Consider the following 27,555-nt stretch of genomic DNA (forward strand, 5'->3'; position numbering starts at 1 on the left):
AGTATGCCAGATCCCAGACAGAACAGAGTATGGCTGAGGAGACAGCTGTAGTACAAATAGTCCTATACTAATCCTGCCTTTAACCCAGGCAGACGGTTTAGAAATAGAACCATTTCTTCTAGTATCCTAAATGCATTGTGAACGGCAGTGCATGTAATAAATTGTATTCAATCAGACATATGGCCATTCATCTCCCTCCTGCAGTTCAACAGCTATTGGGAACCAAGCTCTCGGTGACATTCTAACTTCATTACCTTTTGTACTCCATTACTGCTTGACAGTTCATTCAGCTGTTCACGTACACGCATTGATTTAAAATTGGAATGATGCAGAAATCTATATTTCCAATCCTTTGATACTTTTATATGTGAAATAGTGTGGAGTTGGGAATGCTTAGCAGATCAGTAAACATCCATGGAGAACCAGGAGTCAATCAGATGATGTTCCATGTTGAGAGACCCATCCTTAGCACTGGGGCATTTAAAAAATGAAAAGCATTTTAAAAATAAACAGTGCAAGCAAAAGGGCCAGCAGTGCCACCAAGGGTGGCGAAAACCTTTTTTTATTACATTTACGCAAATCGGCACAGCACAATTTGCATTGAAATATGCCCTAGCCTTTGCCAAAAAAAGTTTGCTGTGCCACTCACATGTGGCATTGCAATGAAAATAACGTGCAGCTGTTTTTTCACCTCGTCGACAGGCTGCATAGATTTAGCTGTTTGTACATCAAGAACACGTCTTTGTTTTAGTGTATCTCTGAGTGGCAATGAGCTTCCACAAACTCATTTGTGCAACCGAAGGTTTATGTGACCCAGTAGCCAGTAATTAGTCATTACCAGAGAAACGGCCAAGATTAGCAGAACAATGTCAAACTGCAGTAAGGAGGGAATAAACAGTCCTCAAAGATCAAAGTTGAAGGCCGATTCAGATATTGTTAGCACTGTTGACTAGCCCTTTATTTAGTCTATCACTGGTGACTAATTCAGCAGGCTGGTCAGAATCAATTACCATAGGAAGTACTTTACGTGAGAGAAATTTATCATCCGTTTGTACTAGGGGTCTTCTAACTATCTGCTTCCTTCATTACCAGTCAACTTTGAGGCCTTATTCATGTTGATCGACTGTAAAATAAACATAGGACCTGACTTGTTACTGTACAATATGTTCTATTTTGGAAAGTTAATAAGTGCCGACATTCTTAAAGGTGTGTAGGAGAAGGCGGGTTTAATAAAATGTTAGAGCAGTCAAAGCAATTAGTAGTGATAGATGACTCCAATCTGTTTGGTACAACTATTGTAGGTTGTCAATAGGAAAGTTCAGAAGAAAGAAAATACAGACGAATTTGTCTTTAAATAGTACTTTTTACTGCCTTACAGCATCCAAAAGCTTTTTACAGCAAATCTGGTACTTTTGAAGTGTAGTTACTGTTATAATGGAAGAATGTGAGAGAAGGAGAGCGGACAGGTGTGGCAACACATCGCCTCTGCAAGCTGGTACTTCGATGCTTGCTCCTTAATTTTGCATGATCAAAACCTTAATTGTGTTTAAAGTAAAACAAAAAGGAAAATAAATATTGTAGCAGAGGGGGCACAGTCGTTAGCACTGCTGCCTCACAGTGACAGACACCCGGGCTCAATTCCGACCTCAGGTGACTGTGTGGAGTTTGTACTTTCTCCCTGTGTCTGCGTGCGTTTTCTCCGGGGGCTTCGGTTTCCTACCACAGTTCAAAGATGTGCAGGTTAGGTGGATTGAAAATGTTAAAATTGTCCCTTAAAGTCCAAAGATATATAGGCTAGTTGGGGTTACAGTGAGAGGGTGGGTGCATGGACCGAGATATTGTGCTCTTTAAGAGGGTTGGTGCAGACTCTGCACTGTAAAGATTCTATGATTCTATTCTAGGTAACATGCTGAAATTTTGAAGTGATTTGTTCCTATTGGGCAGGAGTCTAGCAGAGTAACGTTACATTCCGGGAGGGGTGAGAGGTCGGAACCATTTTCGGTGCTATTCACACACCGCGATTGGGGCCCACCGATCGGCAGGCGGGCCAGTGCCATGGGGGCATTCTTTTTCTTCCGCCGCAGCCACGGCCTCCACCATGGCGAAGGCGGAAGAGAACCCCCCTACCGCGCATGCGCCGGTGGTGACATCAATGGCCACTGATGCACCGGCGCATGCGCGAACCGGCGAAGGCCTTTCGGCCAGCCCTGACGGCGGGCAGCGGGCGGCAGAGGCCGTTGGCGCCGGTTTTGGCGCCAGTCAGCATGGGGCCAACCACTCCGGCGCGGGCCTAGCCCCGAAAGGTGCGGAGAATGGCTGGTCCAATTCAACAATGATAATGCCATGAAATGTCATGGGGAGATGCTTTGATTCTCTCTTGTTGGAGGTGGTCATTAACAAGCATTTGTGTGGCACGAATGTTGTTAGCCACTTACCAGCTCAAGCCCAAATGTTGTCTCGGTTTTGCTGCAGATGGGCATGGACTGTCTCAGTACCTGAGGACTTGTGAATGCTGCTGAATATTGTGCTATCATCAGTGAATACCCTCATTTCTGATCTGAGGGAAGGTCATTGATGATGCAACTGAAGATGGTTGAGACTAGGACCTGAGGAACACCTACAGCAATGTCCTGGGACTGAGATGATTGATCTCTAACAATCACACCATTTTCCTCTGTGCCAGGTATGACTCCAACTATTTAAGGACTTTTCCCTCGAATTACCATTGACTAATTTTACCAGGGTTCCCTGGTGCCACACTCAAGTCAAATGTTGCCTTGATGCAGCCACTATCATCTCACCTCTTGAGTTCAGCTCTTTTGCCCATGTTTGGATCACGGCTTTAATGAGCTGATCGGCCCTGGTGGAATCCAACTGAGCAGCTTATTGCTGAGTAAGTGCTGCTTGATAGCACAGTTGATGACCCCTTCCATCACTTTAGTGATGATTGAGAGTGGACTGATGGGGCAGTAAATGGTTGGATTGGGTTTTTCCTGTGTTTTGTGGACAGGCCATACCTGGGCAATTTTCCACATAATAATAATAATAATAATAATCGCTTATTGTCACAAGTAAGCTTCAATGAAGTTACTGTGAAAAGCCCCTAGTCGCCACATTCTGGCGCCTGTTCGGGGAGGCCGGTATGGGAATTTAACCTGAGCTGCTGGCCTTGTCCTGCGTCGCAAACCAGCTGTTTAGCCTACTGTGCTAAACCAGTCCCATTGCCGGATAGATGCCAGTGCTGTAGCTGCATTGGAACAGCTTGGCGAGGGGCGCAGTTACTTTTGGAGAACATGCTTCAGTACTATTACTGGAACATTTTCAGGGCCTAAAGCCTTTGCAGTGTCCAGTGCCTTCAGTCTTTTCTTGATATCACACGGCGTGAATCAAGTTGGCTGAAGACTGCCATCTGCGATGCTACAGACCTTTGGAGGAGGCTGAGATAGATCATTCCCTCAGCACTTCTGGCGGAAGATGGCTGCAAATGCTTCAGCCTCACCTTTTGCATGATGTGCTGGGTTCCCCTTCGCTGAAGAAGGGGATATTTGTGGAGCCTCTTCCTTCAATTCGTTGTTTAATTGTCCATCATCACTCAGGAATGGATATGGCAGGACTACAGAGCTTAGACCTGATCAGTTGATCATGGGATCATTTGGCTTGTATATATATGCCTGATGCTGCCCCAGTATGCCCTCCTGTATGTACTCTTCATTGAACCATTACTGTCTCTGAGTCAGAGGTTTATGTGTTCTAGTCACACCCCAGGACTTGAGCATAACAATCTAGGTTGACACAAGGGAGTAAAGGAGTGTTGTAGTGCGGTCTTTCAGAAGAAAAGTTAAACTGAGGCCCCATGAGGCGTTAATCTGAAGACCCATCTTCTCTCTCAGCATCAGTCTACACCAGTGTTCTTCAAACTCGGGGGCGTGAACCGTGGTTGGGTCGCGAGCGGGTGTCGGGAGGATCGCGAAGCCGTCCTTCACGGCGTTCCCAATCGCGCAAAGCCCCGCGCAGCAGCCAGCTTTTAATAACACCGGCTACAAGCGGCCATTAAAATGGCCGCGAACATATAAAAAAAATTCGGCCGCATTGTGCATGCACGCACGATCATCGGCGTGCATGCGCAAAACTATGCGCATGCGGCGATGATCAGGCGCGCATGCGCAATGCAGCCGCTATTTTTTTAACGGTCGCAGCTTAATTGCTCACTTATGCATGCACAATTTATCATTTCACTTCATTGTTCCTTGATTACCTGGAGTAATTTTAAAAGGTGCAATGAAGTAAGTAGCTTATGTGTGTAATGTTCCTGTCTCCATCTATATGAGAATAAAAGGAATGCAAATCATGATTAGTCATACTCATTCTTGCATTACCTTTTTCACAATGGTATTTCCATGCTCATCTGTCTACTGTTCCTCTGTAACCGTTTTTTATTCATTTATTTGATTCATTTTTTTTTACAAGTTCGGGAGGGGGTTTATTTAATAAAATTTTCGGGAAGAAATGCAGAACTTTGGACAGATGGAGACTCCATACTTTCCGACACCGGAAGGCTTCACCTTCATCCAACAGGTTCCATTGGAGGTGTCTGTACGAGGGCCAAAGGGACCAAAAACCATTTCCTCCATTTTTATCAGCAGCAAACATGGTAAGAGAAAATGGTGGGCCGCTCAGGTCAGCCGGGGTGGGTCATGAAGGTCGGCCGGGTTGGGTCCCGAAGGTTGGCCGGTTGGTAAAAATGGGTCCCCAGAAAAAAAGTTTGAAGAACACTGGTCTACACTACAGACGATACAAGTAACATCCCAGAAGCAGCTATAAATCAAGAAAATGGAAAAGGAGGGAGGAGCGCAGAAAAATTACAATCTCCAGAGAAATGATGAATAAATTATTGGTGCCGTGGGCTGACAATCGCCAGAGTCCTGATGGACTTCACCCTAGGGTCTTAAAAGAAGTGCTAGTGAGATAGTTGATGCATTAGTTTCCATTTTCCAAAAGTCCCTAGATTTGGGCAAGGCCCCACTTGATTGGAAGATAGTAAGTGTAACTCCATTGTTCAAAAAGAGAGAGGAAGTGGGAAACTACAGGCCAGTTAGATTTAAATTTGTCACAGGAGAAATGTGAGAAGCTATTATTAAAGAAGCTACTGCAGAACACTTGGACAAGTTCAAGTTCAGGCAGAGTGAACATGGTTTTCTGAAAATCATATTTAACCAATATATTGGAGTTCTTTGAAGGAGTCACACGTGCTGTGGATAAAGGGGAACCAGTGGATGCACTGTACTTAGATTGTCAGAAGCCATTTGATAAAATGCCACATCAAAGGTTATTATGGAAAATAAAAGCTCACGGTACTGGTGGTAAGATAGATAAGAGATTGGCTAGATAACAGGAAGCAGAGGGTAGGCATAAACAGGTATTTTTCAGTTTGGCAAGATGTAACAAGCGGTGTGCCACAGAGATCAATGCTAGGACCTCATCTGTTTACAATTTATATAAATGACTTGGGTGAAGAGATTGAAGGGATAGTTGCCAAATTTTCTGATGACACAAAGATAGGTAGGAAAGTAAGTTATGAATAGTGTTACAACCTCCTCGAAGGCCAAAGACGATGCTCTATAAGGTTCCCCGCCTTTACCACAGAGTATGAACTCCCCTGGTAATTGGGGGTAAGGTTTCCCATTAACAAAGGGGGAACTTTTCAATGTAAATACTCCCACCTGGGTGCAGATCAGGGAGGGTGGCCCTTCAGACAAAAGAGTTTTTGCTTTTGTAATTATTGTGTATATGCCAAAATAAACCTTTGTTCATTCCTATGTTACTGTGCATTCCTACGCTTCTTCCGTTGGATTCTATACTGGCGACAAGGGTGAAGTCGAGCTGTCGCAACCATCATGCATGAGACCACCAATCCACTTTGTCCAGGCTCAGAGAGGCCTCCAGTCCGACCTGAGAGATGCCGCACATCGGAAAGCTTGGACAGTTCGATGGCTGGTACCGATGACTGGATTCCAGTACATCAAGCGGGTACAGTACTTTGTTAGGTTTAATGCCATTGTTGGAGATGGGCGACAAACCATTAACCTACTGACCAGAGTCGGGGCACATGTCACTATGGTAAGTGCTGCTTTTCATTGGCAAAGACAAAGAAACAATTTAATAATAATCTTTATTAGTGTCACAAGTAGGCTTACATTAACACCGAATGAAGTTACTGTGAAAATCCCCGAGTCGCCACATTCTGGCGCCTGTTCGGGTACACTGAGGCAGGATTCAGGATGTCCAATTCACCTAACACGCTCGTCTTTTGGGACTTGTGGGAGGAAACTGGAGGGCCCGAAGGAAACCCACGCAGACACGGGGAGAACGTGCAGACTCTGCAGAGACAGTGACCCAAGCCGGGAATCGAATCCGGTCCCTGGTGTTGTGAAGCAGCAGTGCTAACCACTGTGCTACCGTGAGAAAAGAAGAGATGGAGAGTTCTTTCCAATGTCAGGTCTCATGGTTGTCTCTTAACCAACACCAAAAAAATCAGATTATCCAGTCATTCTCTCATTCCCACTTGGGATCTTGACAAGTGTATCTTGATTGGCCAGCTTTTCCCACTACACTTCAAAGGTACTTGTTGGCTATAAAGCACATTGGGGACAGCCAGAGGTCATGAAAGGCACATTCCCTGCAGGTGCAACTCCCGATTGAAAGTTTGAGCTTGTTGAACCGCCTTCAACATCCTCCTGTTTGCTTAAACAAAACAAACACAAAGGATTTTTGCAAGCTTTTAATAGATCTGCGAACAAACTTTCCCTGGCATGCCACATTCCTAAGTGTGACCGTGAGAGATGATTCTGTAAGTGGCAATGAAAAGTAGCACTTACCAGAGTGATTTTCTTCACACATCTATATCTGCTAACGAGTCAGTTGACCAATATAAAATTCTGAGAATCTAACAGTGGAATTTGGAATAGTGGGTTAAAATAAACAAAAAGCAAGTTACTGCAAGGAGGCTTTACAAGTGTTGGCAAGCTCGGTCATGGGCACATTTTTGATGAGCACAGATCATCAGCCTGCAGTGTGGCAATATGTCAGTGACATTATGTATCGTCTCTCTGCCATTCAGAGCAGCTGACAGGAGGTTTCAAAGTATGTGTAGAATTTAAAGAGGAACACCATCGAAAAGTATTAATTCTAGTGTAAATTAGGAGCAAAGGACACAGACGCATGGGAAGGAGAATTTGGTAAAAGTTAGTGACTTGCTTTAAGAAACTTGAATAAACCAAAGTTTTCATCCTGTTCGACCTTATTTTGGACAATTCTCAGGCTGCTCGGTTTTGTCAGACTGCTTATCTGTTACACTCTTTGACGAAGAGCAACTTCCTTCCATTAACCAGTGGGAAGTCTTCAGCCACACCACAAACTGTGTATCCTTGCAAGGGCCTGTTCTGTGCTGTACTGTTCTATGTTCTATGTTCTATGACCATCCAGCTCCCTCTGACTCAGTTTCAACCCAGCTGTTTGCAACCTCAGGGTACTATCCTCTCCCGAGCTGAGCTTTAACCTATCACAGACGTAGCCAACTTCCATCTCAATACCAATCATCTGCCTTAATCCATCTCTTACTGAACCTTTCATCCATACTTCTGTCACCTTGCGACCTCACCATCCCAAATGCTTTCCTTGTCACCCCGCTACCTCTCTATCCCTGTGACCTCCTCCAGCCTAATGCCCCCCCCCCTTCACCCAAACATTGAAGATTGTGTTTTTCGTTGACAGGCAATGCTGCAAAATTACCTCCCTCGGGTCCTCATCTCTAATTTCCTCCCTTCCTTCCAGATCCTTCTTCAAGACAATATATTTCGCCAAACATTTAACAAAAAACCCTTCCCAAAATTTCGTTCTTTAGCTTGACGTCATCTTTTCCGTGATTACATCTGTGTGAAGCACCTCGAGACATGTTAAGAGTGTTATATAATTTTGATAAACGACAATGATTTTTTGCTGTTGTTGCTGTTTCTTCTTCTTTAGGGTTTCCCCTCATCTGCCACCAAAGTCACAATAGGCTTTCTAATCAACTCCATGGGTGCTCAGATTTTAATGTGTCAGCACAACTGGCTGCCAGATGCTTTAAGTCTTGAATTTTCCTCATGGATGGTGTTGCCACCAGATATAGGATAGGATGGGACTTCTTCTGATGGCTTACCATCACCATGAGCCCAACTCATTTCCCGGAGTTTGGTTTGATTGGATATGCAGGGTGAGATCTCTAGTGGTATTTCCAGCTTGCAAAGGGAACTTGCCACTATACTGAGAGAGGATAAGATAACTGCAGCGAGGAATTCTCCCATTCGGGACTAAGTCCCGTGGCAGGGATGGGGACGGGGACAGGAAGTATTTCCCGCTGTGGAGGCCGACGGGAAATCCCATGGTATCTTCCATCTCCAACTGTGTTAATTATGCAGCCAGGGCTTTTGCAACATCTTCCACGGCACGGCGGGTTGGATGGCATGTGCCCTGCCATCGTATTCGGATGCTTTTTTAAAAGGTGCCCGGACATCCACTCAGTACAAACACCGGGATGTCTAGAAGGGTAGCCGAGGCACCAGCGCCTAATTTAGTGCCACCTCCCTGCATCCTCCTGGACCATATGGAGGTCCGGAGGAATATACTTTTCCCAGCTGATGGGAAGGAGAGACCAGGCAGAGAGACTAACCCCCGCATGGGTACATAAGTGGCCAATGCTGCAAATGCCAAGGGCATTCATAATAGGTCAACCACACAGTGCCAGACAATGATAAATGACCTTATTTGCTCCGCCATGGTATGTCTCAATAGATAAACCACAAAGAAAGCAGGTACATGGGCCACAGTGGCCATGGCATAGATATACCTCACAGCATCCACTCTGTGGTGGAGTGGCCACAGTGTCTTCTTCACCCTTCAACACACATAAAAAAAACTGCATGGAAGTGGAAGTAGGAGATGAGAGGGAGTTGGGGGGGGGAGGGGGGGGGGGGGGGGGGATTGGGCTTCTGCACAGAGGGACCAAGCAATTCCCGCAAATCAGATGCTTGTTTGAGCCTTCTCCTTGTTTTTGGATGGGCTCAGCACTCTGGGAGGAACTGGCCCTCAATCCTTCTTCACAATTTACATCAGTGATGGTCCACCATACAAGAGGAGGCTATCCTCTGAGGGTAAGTATGAGAAATGAACTAAATTGCAATGTTCAAATGCATGCAACATGCAACTCCTCTTTGACCCGTGTCTTGTTCTCTTTGAGTAGGACTCAATCACAACCACAGTGAGTGGCAGAAAATGAGAGAGGACGTGCCCACATCTGAGATCTTTGCCAAGTTTTAGGAGTGGGCATCTGAGTTTTCAGAAATGGAGTGAGATTGTACCATTGAGGAAGAGGAGCACGGACTTGGTTGTCCACCTAGTAATGATCCATCCAGTCGATAGAAAGCTGAGGATCAAATGTGCCTCCATATTGGAGGGGTCAGACAATGGGGTGCGAAGGGTACGGACTAACATTCAGTCCTGAATGGATGATCCAGTGATGTCCATTTGTCAATCCTCCTCCCATTCGGCATCCAAGAGCCATGGCCTGACTCCTTGAGGGGAAGGAGCACTGGGAGGGAGGTTCAGGTGCTCCATCACCTTCTTGTATTGTGACTGAAGGCATTCACCCATGGTTGCCATGGAGTGGGGGGTCTGCATGCTGTCACTTGCACTATCTTCATTCACTTACAGGTACCTCCAGAAAGAGGCAAGAACTGAGCAGAAGGACTCCATCTCAGGACTCAGCATTACAGGAGTCCGGACTTAGGAAAAGATCGGGCGGACTTCTCCATTCCTGAGGCAACCTGCCGGTACCAACAGGGAATCCGCGGGTCATTCACGATGGGAACATCGGCGCGAACCCATTACCGATTCTGGTACCGGTGAGAGGCTAGCACCGGCGGCAGATGGAAGACACGCGGATTGTGTGGAAAATGGCTGGAGAATTGCCGGTTCACGGGTAGCGCATGCGCAGGCCTGACAAGCAGCACCATTCGCATTGGAAAACATGGCGCCGGCCATGCTGGAACCCTAACCCACCCACCCCGACCCCACAGTCCACTCCATGGCCACCCTCCACCACTCCCCCCAGCCCTAGCAGCAGGCCCCAGCCAGCGGCATGGATCCCAGACGAGTGTGGCAGTGCTGGACACTGTCCGCAGCCGGCACACTAGGTTCCCTACCGCTGCGACCACATGTGGCCTGTGCTGATGAAGCGCCAATGGCCTTGCGACTGCGTGCGGTGCACATTAGGATGATGCAGGTTTGGAGGGGGCGGAGCATCGCGACCAGGCGTCAAACCACCCCTGCCCCGAATCAGCCTCAGAAACCATTCTCCGCCCGATCGCTGATCCCGATTTCGGAATCGGGTTACGGAGAATCCCGCCCGATAGCTATACAACTGTAGAGGCATCACAGCAGACACTTGCACCTTCCAGGAACACGCACCTTGGTGGGCATTAGTGAAAGGTTAAGAAGGGTGTTACAATCTGTACGTCATCACACAGTATGGGTCCATAGCAAGAGGAGGCACATTCAGCTGGTAGTCCATCTGCCTGCTCTCTGATGACATGCTGCCCACATGTGCGCACACTGAGGCCTCCATGAGGAGGATGGTTGATGCCATGGAGACTCTTGTCCAGCACAATGCCATTTCTGTCAGAGATGTGTGCAGACCTACACTCCATTGTGGCAGCCATGGGTGAATAATTCCTGCAGTAGCAATACAAGAGGATGAAGGGGCAACACGTCTTCCCTCCAAGTGCTCCTTCCACTCAAGGTGTCAAGCCATTGGTACTCAAATGGAGGGAGATGGGCAGCTGGACACCAGTGGATCATCCACTCAGGACTCTCAAAAGTTGTCCTCACCCTCCGCATCCCATTGTCTGAGACCCCTTCAACCTCGTCCTCTGATAACACAGAGGGAGCACATGAGGACAGCCAAAGAAAGCTAGGACCCAGTAATCCAGCGGTTAACCGCCATAGGATGTTCATCTAAATAATAGGGCAAATGAGTCGACAAGCTGCCTTCACCCCTGTTGTGGATGTCACGACAGTACCTAGAGGAAGTGGTAGGCCAAGAAAAACAGGAAATTCTGATCACAATGAGTTGCACAGGTGGGACACATAATTGCCACAAATTAAACGTCTGCAAATATATTTATTTTCACAGTATGATGTTTACAGTTTTTTCAGCATCCTCCTAAAGTCTTTGTGAGCACCTCCATTTCTCCACACCACCACTCAAGCAGCTCTCCTGCACACAACCAACCCCATGAGTACATCTGCAAGGAGAAGGAACTTTCAGAGCTTCATGCAAGCACTGGCCCACACATACCGAGACTCCATCCATCAAACCCACCTCCCATTGGCCCCGAACATATTCAATACTGCCTGCTGCAGTTTCCTTTCAGAGTCCGGCTAGATGACTTGCAGTTTCACCCAACTCCCATGTAGCCCCAGTGCCCATCCAACACAAGGTCCTGCTCATTTTTAATTTGCCCATCATGGTAATAGTCATACACATGATGAGTTTCCCCATCATCATGTCCCCTCCCCTAGTCACCCATGTCCTTTGCCTCACCATCATTGATCCACCTGGTATTTTTTTTGACCATGTCACCTTCCAGCCCAAACCCTTTTTCTTCCAGAGTGCTTCGGTGAACATGTACATTCCCTTCCTTCTCAAGCATTCCACCCCCATTCCCATTGATATTCGCGGCCTTCTTCTGCCTACCCCATTGTCCGTGTCAATCTCTGTGTCTCCACTAACAACACTTGCCGCTCCTTCACCTGACACCATCAGACCCTCAATCTCCCATTGTATCAGCTCCATATGCCTACCATAGGAGGGCTATCATGTCCACCCTGGGTTTTCTCCCCTGGACTCAAGTATTGACCCGCAGATCCCTCTCTGTGGGCACGTAAACCCAGACATTTTCCCACACCCGTTCAAACCATTCACACTCTACACTCCTCCCTCCCCAACTTCTTCACCACCCATCAGAAACTCCTGTGGCCTTCCATCCGGCACCTCAGGGATTCCCCCGACAAAATCCCTGAAAGAAATTTGATCCCATGGTGAAGTCACCGGAACATGTTTGATCCCATGGCGAATCTCCGGAAGAGGTTTGATCCCATGGCAAATCGCCAGAAGAAGTTTGATCCCTGGTGAAGTCTCCATAAGAAGTCGGATCCCTGGTGACGTCTCTGGAAGAAGTTTGATCCCTGGTGAAGTCTCTGGAAGAAGTTTGATCCCTGGTGAAGTCTGTGGAAGAAGTTTGATCCCTGGTGAAGTCTCCGGAAGAAGTTCAATTTCTGGTGAAGTCTCCGGAAGAGGTTTCATTCCTGGTGAAGTCTCTGGATGAAGTTTGATCCCTAGTGAAGTCTCCAGAAGAAGTTGGATCCCTGGTGACGTCTCTGGAAGAAGTTCAATTCCTGGTGACGTCTCCGGAAGAGTTTTCATTCCTGGTGAAGTCTGTGGAAGAAGTTTGATCCCTGGTGAAGTCTCTGGAAGAAGTTCAATGCCTGCTGAAGTCTCGGGGAGAGGTCCGATCCCATGGTGAAGTCTCTGGTAGAGGTCTGATCCAAAGGTGAATCTCTGGAAGAAGTTTGATCCCTGGTGAAGTCTCTAGAAGAAGTTTTATCCCTGGCGAAGTCTCTGGAAGAGGTCCGATCCCTAGTGAAGTCTCTGGAAGAAGTTTGACCCCTGGTGAAGTCTCTGGAAGAAGTTTGACCCCTGGTGAAGTCTCCAGAGGAAGTTTGATCCCATGGTGGTCTCTGGAAGAAGTTTGATCCCATGGTGAAGTCTCTGGAAGACGTCCGATCCCTGGTGAAGTCTCTGGAAGAAGTTTGATCCCATGGTGAAGTCTCTGGAAGACGTCCGATCCCTGGTGAAGTCTCTGGAAGAAGTTTGATCCCATGGTGAAGTCTCTGGAAGACTTCCGATCCCAGGTGAAGTCTCTGGAAGAAGTTTGATCCCATGGTGAAGTCTCCGGAAGAAGTCCAATCCCTAGCTAAAGTCACTGGAAGAGGCTTCATCCCTGGTGAAGTCTCTGTAAGAAGTTCAATTCCTGGTGGTCTCTGGAAGAGGTTTGATCCTATGGTGAAGTCTCCAGAAGAAGTTGGATCCCTGGTGACGTCTCTGGAAGAAGTTCAATTCCTGGTGACGTCTCCGGAAGAGTTTTCATTCCTGGTGAAGTCTGTGGAAGAAGTTTGATCCCTGGTGAAGTCTCTGGAAGAAGTTCAATGCCTGTTGAAGTCTCGGGGAGAGGTCCGATCCCATGGTGAAGTCTCTGGTAGAGGTCTGATCCAAAGGTGAATCTCTGGAAGAAGTTTGATCCCTGGTGAAGTCTCTAGAAGAAGTTTTATCCCTGGCGAAGTCTCTGGAAGAGGTCCGATCCCTAGTGAAGTCTCTGGAAGAAGTTGACCCCTGGTGAAGTCTCTGGAAGAAGTTTGCCCCCTGGTGAAGTCTCCGGAAGAAGTCCAATCCCTAGCTAAAGTCACTGGAAGAGGTTTCATCCCTGGTGAAGTCTCTGTAAGAAGTTCAATTCCTGGTGGTCTCTGGAAGAGGTCCGATCCCATGGTGAAGTCTCGGGGAGAGGTCCAATCCCATGGTGAAGTCTCTGGTAGAGGCTTGATCCAAAGGTGAATCTCTGGAAGAAGTTTGATCCCTGGTGAAGTCTCTAGAAGAAGTTTTATCCCTGGCGAAGTCTCTGGAAGAGGTCCGATCCCTAGTGAAGTCTCTGGAAGAAGTTTGACCCCTGGTGAAGTCTCTGGAAGAAGTTTGACCCCTGGTGAAGTCTCCAGAGGAAGTTTGATCCCATGGTGGTCTCTGGAAGAAGTTTGATCCCATGGTGAAGTCTCTGGAAGACGTCCGATCCCTGGTGAAGTCTCTGGAAGAAGTTTGATCCCATGGTGAAGTCTCTGGAAGACGTCCGATCCCTGGTGAAGTCTCTGGAAGAAGTTTGATCCCATGGTGAAGTCTCCGGAAGAAGTCCAATCCCTAGCTAAAGTCACTGGAAGAGGTTTCATCCCTGGTGAAGTCTCTGTAAGAAGTTCAATTCCTGGTGGTCTCTGGAAGAGGTCCGATCCCATGGTGAAGTCTCTGGGAGAGGTTTGATCCAAAGGTGAAGTCTCTGGAAGACGTTTGATCCCTGATGAAGTCTCTGGAAGAAGTTTGATCCTTGGTGAAGTCTCCGGGAGACGTTTAATCCCTGGTGAAGTCTCTGGAAGAAGTCCGATCCCACTTTGAAGTCTCTGGAAGAGGCTTGATCCCATGGTAAAGCCTCTGGAAGAAGTTTGATCCTATGGTGAAGTCTCTGGAAGGAGTCCGATCCGTGGTGAAGTCTCTGGAAGAGGATTGATCCCTGGTGAATTCTCTGGAGGAAGTTTGATCCCTGGTGAATTCTCTGGAGGAAGTTTGATCCCTGGTGAATTCTCCAGAAGAAGACGGATCCATGGTGAAGTATCTGGAAGAAATCCGATCCCTGGTGACGTCACTGGAAGAAAATAGATTTTTAAAAATTCTCTTTATTGTCACAATTAGGCTTGCATTAACACTGCAATGAAGTTACTGTGAAAAGCCTCTCGTTGCCAAATCCTGGCGCCTGTTCGGGTACACAGAGGGACAATTCAGAATGTTCAATTCACCTAATAGCTCATCTTTTGGGATTTGAGTGAGGAAATCGGAGCACCCAGTGCAAACCCACGCAGACATGGTCAGAACGTGCAGACTCCACACAGACAATGACCCAAGCCGGGAATCGAACCTGAGACCCTGGCACAGTGAAGCAACAGTGCTAACCACTGTGCTGCCGTGCCTGCATGGTGAAGTCTCTGGATGCCGGTTCCTGTAGCTCTATGCCATATTGCGTCGGGGCCGGCGCGGAGAAGGAAGCCACCGCGCATGTGTGCAATCGCGGTCGCATGCGTAGACCCACAGCGCACATTTGAGGCCGGTATCGGCAGCTGGAGAGGCGTGGGTTGCTCCAGTGCCATGCTGACCTCCTGAAGGGCTTGGAATCGCTGCTCCTGGGGGCCTGTTGATGCTGTCGTAAAACGCGACGGCATCTACGATGGCGTCAACACTCAGCCTCAGGATCAGAGAATCCCACCCATGATATTTATACGACTGCTCTTTATCGCCATCTGGTGGTGAGAAGTATTATTACCTTTTTGTTAACCCTTTGTATTCCTTACAATACACATATTGTTACATCCCCCTTTCTTTGAAGATGATTGTACATCATCACAAACATTTATACACGGTAGGCAATGCGTGATCTGTACATGTAAATGCATATTGTTACATTAACAATAAGTTATCAACTTTTTACAGTTCATAGAGTGAGTCTGTCTGGCTTTCGTCTGGTTCAAGTTGAGCTTCTGAATCTTGATGGTTCTGAATCAGATGTTTCTGACATTTCCGTAGTAACCACGTCTCGATTTTGTGTTCTCGAAGTTGTAGCTTTGAGTAGTTTTGCAATTAACTCAGTATTCTGAAATATTGGTTGAATTGACTTGACTTTCAGAAGTGCTCTCCTGTTTCTTCTGAGAATAGAACCTTCATCAGTCATCACGACTTATGAATGTGGAGCTGTCTGGCTCACCAACATTAAGGGCATTTAAATGGTCATTGGATAAACATATGGATGATAAGGGAATAATGTAAATGGGCTTTAGATTGGTTTCACAGGTCTGCGCAACATCGAGGGCCGAAGGGCCTGTACTGCGCTGTAATGTTCCATGCTCTATGTTCCTACGTGCCATAAATGACCATCCTCCAGCGGGAATTTGTACTCTGACATGATCACCTAGTTCTTTAGCTGTCCTGTCATAATGCTGTTGTTCCGGTGTTTGTTCCTCTTCATTTTGTTTATAACATCTTCAGTGTCAGGATCTGCTAATTCTAAATACGGTAATGCTGTGCAAAGCTGTTGATTCATCAGCAATTGCCGATAACCCTGCAGCTAGCTGAGTAGCTCTATAACGTAGTAGGGCTAGAAATGGATCACTACCTGAATCTATTCATTTCTTCAGTAGTTTATTCACAATGTGAACACCTTTACCTGCTTTTAAGTTTGATTGTGGATATAATGGGCTAGACGTGTTCAAAATCAAACTGCTTCAAAAACAATCCATCCACTCGCAGCTGTCGAAGCATGGACCATTGTCAGTCATAACTGTGAGCGGAATACAAGTCGAGCAAACATTTCCTTTGTGGCTTTGATTACTGCTGATGAACTGGAGTTCTATAAACCTCTGGGTAATTCAAGTAATAATCAATGATTAACAAGTAATGAAAATAGAATATGTTTATGAATTCAGACCATGGAGTCTTTGCATATTGAGATCCTTAAGTGTCCAATTATTGACTATCTAAGTGCCTCATCCCACCTCCACTAGCGTTAATTCAGTGACGGGCAGGCCTGTTGACATACAGTGTGTCTGACAGGTAAAATTGTACAACCACCTTGTCACCTCTGGGGTGGGGGGCATGCGGGAGGAATGGATCCCTCATTCAAATACACTCAGTGCCAAATTGAGGGACTCAATATTAGGATGAAGGAACCTGCTGAGAGTCATCACCCTGCCCTTGTTAGTGACCCCGCTCCATTCATCGGCCAGTGACTCCCACCCCACAAATCCCCCACCCCCCACAACACATTATTTACTTGTGTCCTGGGTCACTCATCAATTCGGGGACTTGGATATGGATTTTTCCTGCAGCAACCAGCTGTGCGATATGGAGCACAAGAGCTGCCATCCACTGATTGGGAGACGGTGAGACCTCCAGCCTGGAGTCTGGATTGCAAGGGAAAGCCTGCTGGTGGATCTTCCACTGCCTGATTGGCTTGTGGTTCAGCAGGCCTTCCTGAAAAGGGACAGCGTGGGCCTGTCGTCAGCTCTCCAGCAGGCGAGACCATAACACCTCAACAAGATTCCACCCTACATCATGTCCGCCCTACCCCTTTATCCTACCTCTCTGCCAAGCTTTTATTTGACCTGTGTTCTATTCCAGAAAGCCCAGATAGTGAATGAATAGACTGAAGCCAATCTTTGCATAATTTTACAAGCATTTATTTCCAGAGATAAACATAACACACATACACCTCCTCACCAATTATAGGGGCATAAGTATGTGGATGTGAAAGCTCTGTCATGAACATGATCATGCATATTATCACTGTCCAACCTATAATCTATTGCATTCTGTTCCTCAGGACCCTCATCCCAGGAGTGCTTGAGGTAAAAGGTGCCTGATTTACTTCTATCAGCTGCTCAGCGTCTGAGGTTTTATAATGAATTCGAATTGATCATAACGAATGATTCTTAACATTTTGATTGCCATGTTTGATAAGGACTGTCTTATCATCATGACCAGAGCCTTTCCATTCCTATAATCCTCTATTTTAGAGTAGATCAAATACCCTTGAATTAAATTCTGTCTCAGATGGCTTTATGCGCTACCTCAGTATTTTCCAAATCGGAAACCCTCAGCCTTGATGAAAACTAATTTCCCTGCATGTAAAAGATTCAATATGCAGAGAAAATGGAATTCATTACAGTATTTTCCACAGCAGCAGGACTTATTTGCAGAGCACAGAAGGCAATTTGGGATTTTGCCCATCAACTAATTGATAGGGATTATATCCTCCAAGCATCTGGAGTGAATTCTTTACATCAATTTTCTTTGCCAGAGTCATTGTCTACTTGCAGTTTGGCTGATCATAACTTTATGCAACATTTGATTGATCATTGCATAATTTCTTTCACACAGGCCATTGATGAAAAGGCGTTTCATGACGTGACGTCAATGTTTTCCGAACTCGTCATTGGCAAATTTGCTTCCATTATCATTCAGAAATTTAATGATATCCCTTTGACAAGAGGGGTGAACAAACTGTGTAACTTGTTTGTTTCTCTCTGATTATTATCACCTGATGCCATTAGTACAACAGTCTGATAAGAAACATTAGGTTTTGTTAAAAAAGGATCCAATAATGTAATAATGGGTAAACTGCAGATCAACTGACTTTCTAAAAAGAATTTCCTTATCATGCTCCGTGTCAAGTTTCATTTGTGCCCTTTGCATAGAAGGTTTGCTGAACAGAATAGGTATTTCACTGGAGATGACATCAGTGCTCCTAAAATGGCTTAATCCAGCCATTTTCCATGCAATTATAACTCTCCTTCGTGACCTCAGTTTTTCATCATCACTAAAGCTAAAGGAAATTATGTTTTTTATTAATTACACTTTCATTAACCCTCACTGCATAGTGAACCTTGACCAACCTATCCCATATTCCTTTGAACTCCAGGCAATGCCTAGCAGAGTGCAGTTGGAGGAGCCTACAGCTAACAAATTCTCACAGGACTAAACTTCCTTAATTTGTTCATATTCATCATTGTCTTTGGCCTCTTCTTCAGTGTTCTCTTCATCGTGAGTTATTTCAAAGACCCTACTCTCCATTTTGGGTAGCTCAGCAGATTCCTTCGCCTATTATTGCTGTTCTAATTTAGCCTACTGCTATAAAAGCCAAATCTGCTAAACATGCTCTCATCTTCATTCTGCCTGTCTTCAATCCTTCCATTATATGGATGACTGCATCTGAACTATTTCCAATTCTGGCAATCACTAAGTCTTCTATTCTTTGTTGTCACCTTAGAATATATAATTTGTTCCATGAAGGTTGAAGGAAATGTCTAAGGCCTCAGCATTCTTTTCAAGGAAGTAGGCACCCATCAGGGTCCTTCTTCGAGAACTAAATACTAGCTTAAGCCACTGTCCACATGACACACCTCAGCTCTGACCGATTGTCATGTGAATGTCACGTTAAGTGGCTGCAGTGATGTCATTGTGTGGGTGGAGCTGAGCTCTGCTCTGCTTTTTACTTTCATTTTGAGCCGGGAGCTCTTTTTGGCTCTGTTTAGTTTTGCTTTCAGTTGGAGAGCTGTATTCAAAGCAAGTGGATGTGTGTATTGATCTCTCTGTGCAATCTAAAGAATGTCTCCAGATCACTTGGTGATTTCAAAGTGATACCTGTTTCTGTAAGGAATGCAAACCTACTGTCTTTGTTAAAAAGGGTTTTTTGACTTATGGATGTTGTTTGGAAAGTTATGAAGGGTTATCTATAGAGTACTGTATTTTTTTTTGAGGGGTTGTCAGTGTTGCTAGTTGGTGAGATGTTTACTGTGTGTTTATAAAATGTTAACTGGATTCATAGAATAAACATTGTTTTTGTTTAAAAATACTTTTAGTTCTCTGTTGCATCACATCTGTGAAGTGGGCCCTTGTGCGCCCCATAACCAAACTCTATGAAAAGTTGTGAGTCAGGTGAACTCCATAATATATTTGGTGTTCTCTAAACCCAAACCCATAATACAGTAAACACTAGAACCAATCCAGAGATCCCCAAATCAAATTTTGTCGATCATTTATACAATCTGCTAAAGTCCATGGTATATTGTTCCATGGAATGACTCTCATTTCCAATATCTAGCAATATCTAACCAGTTCACAGAGGCATTTAACATATTACTCTTCTTGTAGATTTCATTAAGTCTTCTAATTGAAAATCTGAACCGTCATTATTCTCCAATTGACAAGCATCCATTTCACAAAATACTTTGGATGTGATTTTCCGGCCCTTCCTGCTGGTGGGATGATCTGGTCCCGCCAAAGGCGGCCCTCCCCTCGGAGGGACAGCTGGGCCACACAAAATACCAAAGATGGACATCAGCGAGACCTGAAGATCCCGCCGGCAGCCAATGGCGATCCTCCTCCGGCATTGGAAATACGCCATGGATGGGAGGGAGGGGTGGGAGGGGGGAGGGGGGGGAGGGGGGAGGGGGGGAATCCCGCCCCAAATTTATTTCTGATTTACTCCTGGTAAGAATCAATAATGCCAATGCCATATATTGTTTCCTCTTTGATAGGGAACTTAACCTATCTCCACGTACACCTCGTCCAATCATTGATCATGTGATTCAGACTGGAAGAACATCAGACAGTAATCATACCCTGACAATGTACACTTGTTTCCTGCCATTCTGTACAATGGCCAATAGGATTTTAGATCTACGTCAGATTTTCTTTTTCTTAGTTTGCAACATCCCCTCTTAGCAACCATCACCTGCGACCATGTTATAACTCGGGAAAGCCAGATGGAGAACCAATCTTTACACACCTTTTATAAGCATTTATTTATGGACATGCATCTCCTTACCCAACAACCACAAATTCACTCTTTTCCTTTTTATCACAAGTGTAGTCTCGGTTCATGACAATCATCTGCATAAATTAAACACAAAGATAAACAATTAATGAACCTCTCTCAATATTTATTTGTATTGTTCGGTGTCTAAGTTTGTTTGGTCATAATCATAATGCTAATAATGACCTTTTATTGTCACAAGTGTGAAGTTACTGTGAAAAGCTCCTAGTCGCCACATTCCGGCGCCTGTTCGGGTGAGTTGGTAAGGAAATTGAACCCGCACTGCTGGCCTTGTTCTGCATCACAAACCAGCTGTCTAGCCCACTGAGCTAAACGCTCCTGTGAAGTGCCTTGAAATATATAGGCAATATATAAATCCAAGTTGTTTTGGTTTCTGATGCTAGTCTCATTGAATTTTTCACACCAACGATTGCCTTTTAGATTTTTAAATATTTCTACAACATTTTCTGACACATTTCCAGCTGCATCAAGTTTTACATTAAGAGCTTTGAGCAAAGTGGGAGGAAAGGGCCCCTCAAAGGTTCCAGATAGCGTTGGAATATATTTTCCAGCTGGATGGCCATGATCCGCACATCATTGGTGCCTGGGACAGGATCCTCCTGCTTACATTTATTTTATCTACTGCTTGGTGTTAACAATAAAAATGGAATACTCCCAGTTTTCTAATTTTCATCCGTCTTTGCCAAGATTTGGAGAATAGGCTGCTCGACAGGAAATGTGACATCAAAGATTAAGCTGGCCCACTGATATTGAGCTCTTGCTGGTACTGACTGTACCAGAAACCTCTCCCTCCTGACAGTCTGTTAATTATAGTGCAGACAGGACTTTTTTATATAGTTAATGCATCTCACCAATTTCAGATGTAGTTCTGGTACTGGAAGTCTTGTGAGAGAGAAAAATATGATCAGAAAGTCTTCCACAAGTTTTGTATCATTCTCCTATGTTAACAGTTCATTGGCTGGTCGATAAAAGTATCTTAATCTTTATATCCCTCAAGCAAGATTTAGCAGGAGAGCACAGTCTACAATTTTTAAAGTGGTGTAACTATCTCTAAAGAATGTTTTTCACTTCAATGCGGCTATTTCAAAAACAGAAAATGCTGGAAAAACTCAGAGGACCGGACATCTGAGGAGAGAGATATAACAGTGATATTTCAGGTCAATAACGTTCCAACAGAGCCTATTGAGATGAAGCGTTAACTCTCCACAGAACTGACCTGCTAAGTATTTCAAGCATTTTCTGTTTTTATCTCAAACTTTCAGCATCTACAGTATTTATCAAAAATCACTTTCTTAAATTCTTGTGGATTTTTGAAGCTGACAACATAGATCTGAGGGGATTCAGAGTTTTGGTTACACGATATATAGGGTGGGATTCTCTGTTTCTGAGACTAAGTGTCCACGCCAGCGCAGAATCTGTGGACTTTCATGATAGAAAAACTGGCGCCTCACCTGCACCGATTCCTTTACCGTTAAGGGGCTTGCACCGGCGCCCCATGGAACAAACTCGATTCCAATGAAAAACAGTGCAGGGTACGCTGGGTCCGTGATCAATACTCGGGAGGCTGACAAGCTGCAGCCGCACATACACATTACAATCCCCACGCACACTATCCCAGACAAGAAGATGGCACTGGTTGCGCTGGAGCGTGCCCATACAGCTGATACATCGGCTGGGGCCAGAGGGGTGGCTTGGGGAGGACACCTATATGACCCATGGCACTAAGTTTAAAGTGGTCTGTTAGCAGTGTGCCTAGCTGCCTTGCCTGCTGCAACAACGGTGTTCCGTGCCCGTCCACCCCGGCCCCACAGTCCACTTCCTGGCTAACCCCCCACTACTCCCCCCCTGGCCTTGGCAGAAGTCCCCGGCCAGAGGCACAACTGTTAGCAAACTATAGCAATGTTGAACATCTTCCGTACCCCGTCTCTCTCCCTCAGCAGCCACCAAACTGGTTTCATGGTTTATAAAAGCACAAGTGAACCGCGCCGTCGGGAATTCGGCCAATCGGAGGCGGAGATTTGCGGAGACCCCGGAGAATACCGGGTCAGACCTGTTAATGAAAATGGTGTTGACTGTACGTGAGTTACGGAATGCATTGATGTCATTGTCGGGCTGCTGGAGTATTGCGATTTGACGTCAAATCGGCGCCTGCCGCGGATTTGGCATCGGAACAGATTCTCCACCGAATCACCTTTGCCGAATATGGCATTGGTTAACAGAGAATCCCGCCCATAGTTGATTACAGGGTAGTTGCAAAAGTAATAAATATTTTTAGCTATACTTTTTTTTTTAAATCAACTACAACTATACATCCAATAACCTTGCGGAAACAATGAATTAAAAGTAATACACTTGCCTAGAATTTGATGCATTAAGGTTTGTATGAGCATTTGATTTTATCTTGTCAAAATTAATTCTCATTTGCCAAAATAAAGACACAGTCAGATTTGCTCAACTTTACTGCAGTATTGCAAAAAATATACAATGTTGAAAATTAATGTTACCCCTTGTGAAGCATTGAACATTATAAGGGCACCATTTATATTTAACAATACAGAGCACAACATTTGACACAAGTCCTCATAATTGGTAGCCCAGTCATTTAATTAAACATCTTCATCCTGCATCACCAATGAAATATTGCTGCATGTATTATCTACAGGGCACACTGCAGCAACTTGCCATGTCTTCTTTGGCAACACTACCCAAACAAACTGAGAAGCAAAAGGGCAACAGGAGCATGGAAACTCTGGGTCACACATTATCCTGACTAGGAAAACATATTGGGGTGGATTCTCCATTGCCCGATACCGGTGTTGGGAATCTCGATCAGACAGAGGACGGTGGTTCACCCGAAAAGCAGGATTGGCGCCATGCGCCAAACCGATAGCTATGCTCCAATCCTCCGCTGGCAGCGGCAGCCTGCTACCAGCCCCGTGCCGGCAGGAGCATGTAAATCAATGTTAAACATGCATATGCATGCAATTAACTGGCTTGAAGCCTGAGTCTCTCCACCCCAACCCCCTCCCCACCACCATGTATTATGTCCTGTGTTCTGGCCATGGTAAAGATCAACACAGAACATCCAGTTCTTTGACTGGTAAGATGATTTATTAACAAGATGAACACATGGAAAGATAACTGATGAACTATGATACAAACAACAACGAATAAATGAATTCAGTGATAGTGTGACCAGCCTCTTGTATGACTTATTACCAACTGCCAGATATCTTGAGTCAAATGGTAGATGTCCATCCCAACCAGCTGGTTGGAGGTCTCATAGATAACTATATACATTGACAGACAGGTATATACAAACCTGTGCACAGGCACATCACCCCATCCCCCTTCCTCTGGAAGTATTAACGTTTACATACAAATGTAGCTGTGCTTTACAAAACATGATCTGAAACAGGTCACACTACAAATGTAACTGTGCTTTACAAAATATGATATGCCTGATTATTTTAAATGTGTCCCTTGTGCACAGTTTATAACGCATTCTAAACGACATTGTCCCGTTGGTCTTCTAAACCTTGACCGGATACTCAATCTCGCTTCAACTTTCGGAAGAGCAGTTTCCTGGCTGGCATTTTCTGCATCACCAACTTTTTTAACCTTTCGAAGCAATGCTTCCTTTTCCATCTCCGTGTGTTTTCTTGTATATTGGCCATACTGCTGATGCTTGTGTCTTCACTGTCACAGGGGCTACCCGGTCGGCCAACTGTGTCCTCAACCCTTCTTCTCTTCACCTTCCTTCTCCTTTGAATGATCCGCTGATCGCACTCCTTTTCTTTTTGACTCTAGTGGTTGCTGCTGGACTCTGCCATGGGATTAGCCAGTTCCAGATACCTTGTTGCAATAGCTGCTTCTTGATCTTTTGCTGTGAAAGCTGACTCTGATTCTTCTGTCACAATGGGTGATTCTGGGGCCGTTGTTAAATTGAGGAGGTCTGGTTGATCTATGGTGCTGGAGCTTGAACACTGTGCTGCATGCCCCTCAACTGGTGAGGCATCCACTGTTGGCATACTGTTGGATGCTTTTGCAGTTGCAGGCAAGTCTGCAACTTCAGGATTGATGTGCACACCCTTGCATTCCGGTGTCCTAGCTGGATCAATGTCCTCAACATTAGGCGTTGCTTTTTGATTTTGTGTTTTAACCTCAATTAGAGGCTCATTCTCTTTTGATATGACGATATATGCTTCTTCTTTTGTTGGAGAACTGATTGGTGTCTCATCCTCATCTGATATAATGATACACACTTGGTCTTTTGTTGGGGAACTGGACAAAGATGTATCCATATGTTATTCCTGCGAGTCTTTTGTTTGACTGGCCTCAAGTGTTGGCCACTGTAGGAATCATTCCGTGGCCATAGGATGATTCATCATATTGTTCTGGAGCCAAATTCTCCAAAAAGGGGATTATGTCTTCAGTTACCAGTTGGCTTTCGCAGTTGATTTGTTCTCAACTGATGTATCTGCTGCTGAAATCTTACTTTCAGCCTCTGCACATGCCATCTTAGAGCTTTCACACTTATCGTTATCCTGCGCAGATTAGGCACCCCTTTTGATCACCTTGCAACTACCACCAAACCAACTGAATAGCATTTCATAGTTGTCCCCTTCTGGCTCATCATTGGAGTCTTCACTTTCCTCATCATAATCATGGTCATCGTAATTATCATCATCGTAATCATCATCGTAGTCATCCTCACCTGCAATAGTTTCTGCTGTAAAGTATGACAGTGCACGTGGAATTAAGTGTTCACACAAGAAGTGACCAATTTCAAAGTCAGCAGCGAGTCTTGCTGCAGAACTTTCATCCAGCTCTCCATGCTCTGGAACTTCAGGAGGAGTGAAGAAGTTGAAGAAAGAGTTATTTGGTACAGTTTTCATAACTGTTCGACCAGTGCCCCGACCCTTATGCTTCTGCTTCATTTTAATGGTTTTTAATGCAATGATTTTTCCATTCTTCCAGTTGATCTGGCACCCTGTGCATCCCGTGATTTCTGGTTCATCAAATACGAGAAAGTCTAACTCGTCAGGCTGTGACTCCATCTGGTATGATTTTGTGAGTATCTCATTTGTGAAATACTCATTTGGTTTAAACTTAAACTCCAGGCTCTGAACATTTTACGTTTAAATCTTATAGATGCTTTAAGATAGGCTCATCATGCTCCTGTGTCATGCCACTGAGCGAATCCTCATTTTTGTAGACTGTTGACAAGAATTCTGGAATTCCCTTTGAATCCTCCATCTTTTCATCTGGTTTATCTTCCTCCACTTTGACTTTTGCTTATACCTCATTGGATAACTACGCCATTATATCTCGTTGCCAGTCGCAATGATCCTCTGTCGCAGCACTGTCTGGAATGTACAGCCGCTCAACTCGGTTCAGAGCCTCACACGCGTCCATTCTTATGATGGACTTGCGTTCCGTGTCTACAATGGAAAATGGTATGATGTGACTTCTGTTGTGTGCCCATGTCGAAATCAGATCAACAAAAAACAGGTCTTCAATAGATATCTCATCCATCGTGTTGACTGATCCTGTTTGGTGCACTTCTGGACGTGTAAACATTGTTTCGCAAAATGATTTGTTCGGCCACACTTGGAATACACGTTCCCAAATGCTGGACATTGCCGTGGCCCATGTCAATTGCCACATTACTGGCATAAAATGGCAGATCCAGTCGGCCACTTAAAATAGCCCCCCGCACGGAGACCACGTTTCTTATTCAACTGCGTCACAGTGCTGTTGGCCCTGGACTCTTCTTCCAGATTGGCACCAAAATCTTTTAGGCTGAGCATACTAATCTGCTGTGCAGCTAGCTCACTTGCATGACAAACCCTTGATAACGTTTACTAATCAAAGGTCTTCTTCCCTCAACAGCCTTTCGCATAACTTGCCATTTGATATCCCGAACACTATCTGCTCATGGATCATCGACAACTTTAAAGTACTAAAATTACAGAACTGCACCTTCAACCGTAAGTCGGTTAAAAAAACTATCAAGAAGATAAGCTTGATTTTTGGGTGAGCATACGAAATATATAACGTTCAAATGTTTCATTTTTCTTCGGAGAGAAATGCCAATCAGAGCACTTTATTACTTCATCAAAGCTCTTACTTTCCTCTTCGCTGTTGAATATGAAGACATTGTAACTTTCAATGGCTTGCAGACTTGCTACCGTGAGTAGCAACACAATACACCTCTTGTCAGGCTGTGCCTGCAGACAAAAGCTGCAACATAGAGTCTGAATTGCTGCTTAAAAACAGACCAATTTTAATCTACATTACCGGTGACTTCATACCTCCCAACTCTAACTTCATAGTCTTTCCTTGCATTGAGTTCCAGTTGCCTTTTGTTTACCAGGTAGGCGGAAGAATTTTCTTGTTTCTTTCTTCAGCCTATTTTGTTCCGTCTTCTCAGTTGTTATCTTTAATTGTTCGACACTCTTGGTACTATGTTATGTTCTGTGTTACGACCATGGTAAAGATCAACACAGAATATCCCGTTCTTTGACTGGTAAGATGATTTATTCACACGATGTACATGTAGAAAGATAACTAACGAACTATGATACAAACAGTAATGAATAAATGAATTCAGTGAATTCTCTTGGAGCTACCTCTAGTGCGACTATCCTCGTGTACGACTTACTACCAACTGCTGGATATCTTGAGTCACATGGTAGATTTCTACCATCACCAGCTGGTTGGAGGTCGTATTGATAACTATATATATTGATTGCCACCTATATACAAATCTGTGCACAGACATATCACCACACCATGATGCTCCAACTCTCTCATCGGGAACTCTTCCAAGTGCAGCCCTGCTGCAGTGGTGCCTGAGAGAGTCAAAGGGGTCAGGGCAATGATGAAATGCCCCTCTGCTGCTAACAAGCTACAGAGGGGTGTCCTCGCCACCAGCCCCATCAGATCCCCTATCAATCACCCCCCATGAGAGAACTCCATCAGAACAATCACTACATTTTCACTTCACCTTTCCTAACATCTGCTGCCTCAGACAAATGTTTTCAAAGCACCAGCTGTTATAAATGTCAGATGCTTCCTCAAAAGCCAATTACACTTGAATGGGCTTAAAATCCCCTGACAACCTTTGAAATGGAAATACTACATCGAGATACCATGATTCCGAAGGAATCCAGTAAGCTCTCCATCATGCATATATTTACATCATTAAGGAGAGTGACTCAAACTTGGACCCCACTCCCAGTGCCAGGAGAGCTAG

The 27,555-nt window shown here is 45.1% G+C and overlaps 1 pseudogene; it reads right to left on the minus strand.

Annotated features, from left to right (window-relative positions):
- Nucleotides 1–24,850: 24,850 nt before the first annotated feature.
- Nucleotides 24,851–25,877, minus strand: LOC119975617 (annotated as a pseudogene).
- Nucleotides 25,878–27,555: the final 1,678 nt, after the last annotated feature.

The sequence above is a fragment of the Scyliorhinus canicula genome, chromosome 13, assembly GCF_902713615.1.
Source record: "Scyliorhinus canicula chromosome 13, sScyCan1.1, whole genome shotgun sequence".
NCBI classification, from domain to species: domain Eukaryota; kingdom Metazoa; phylum Chordata; class Chondrichthyes; order Carcharhiniformes; family Scyliorhinidae; genus Scyliorhinus; species Scyliorhinus canicula.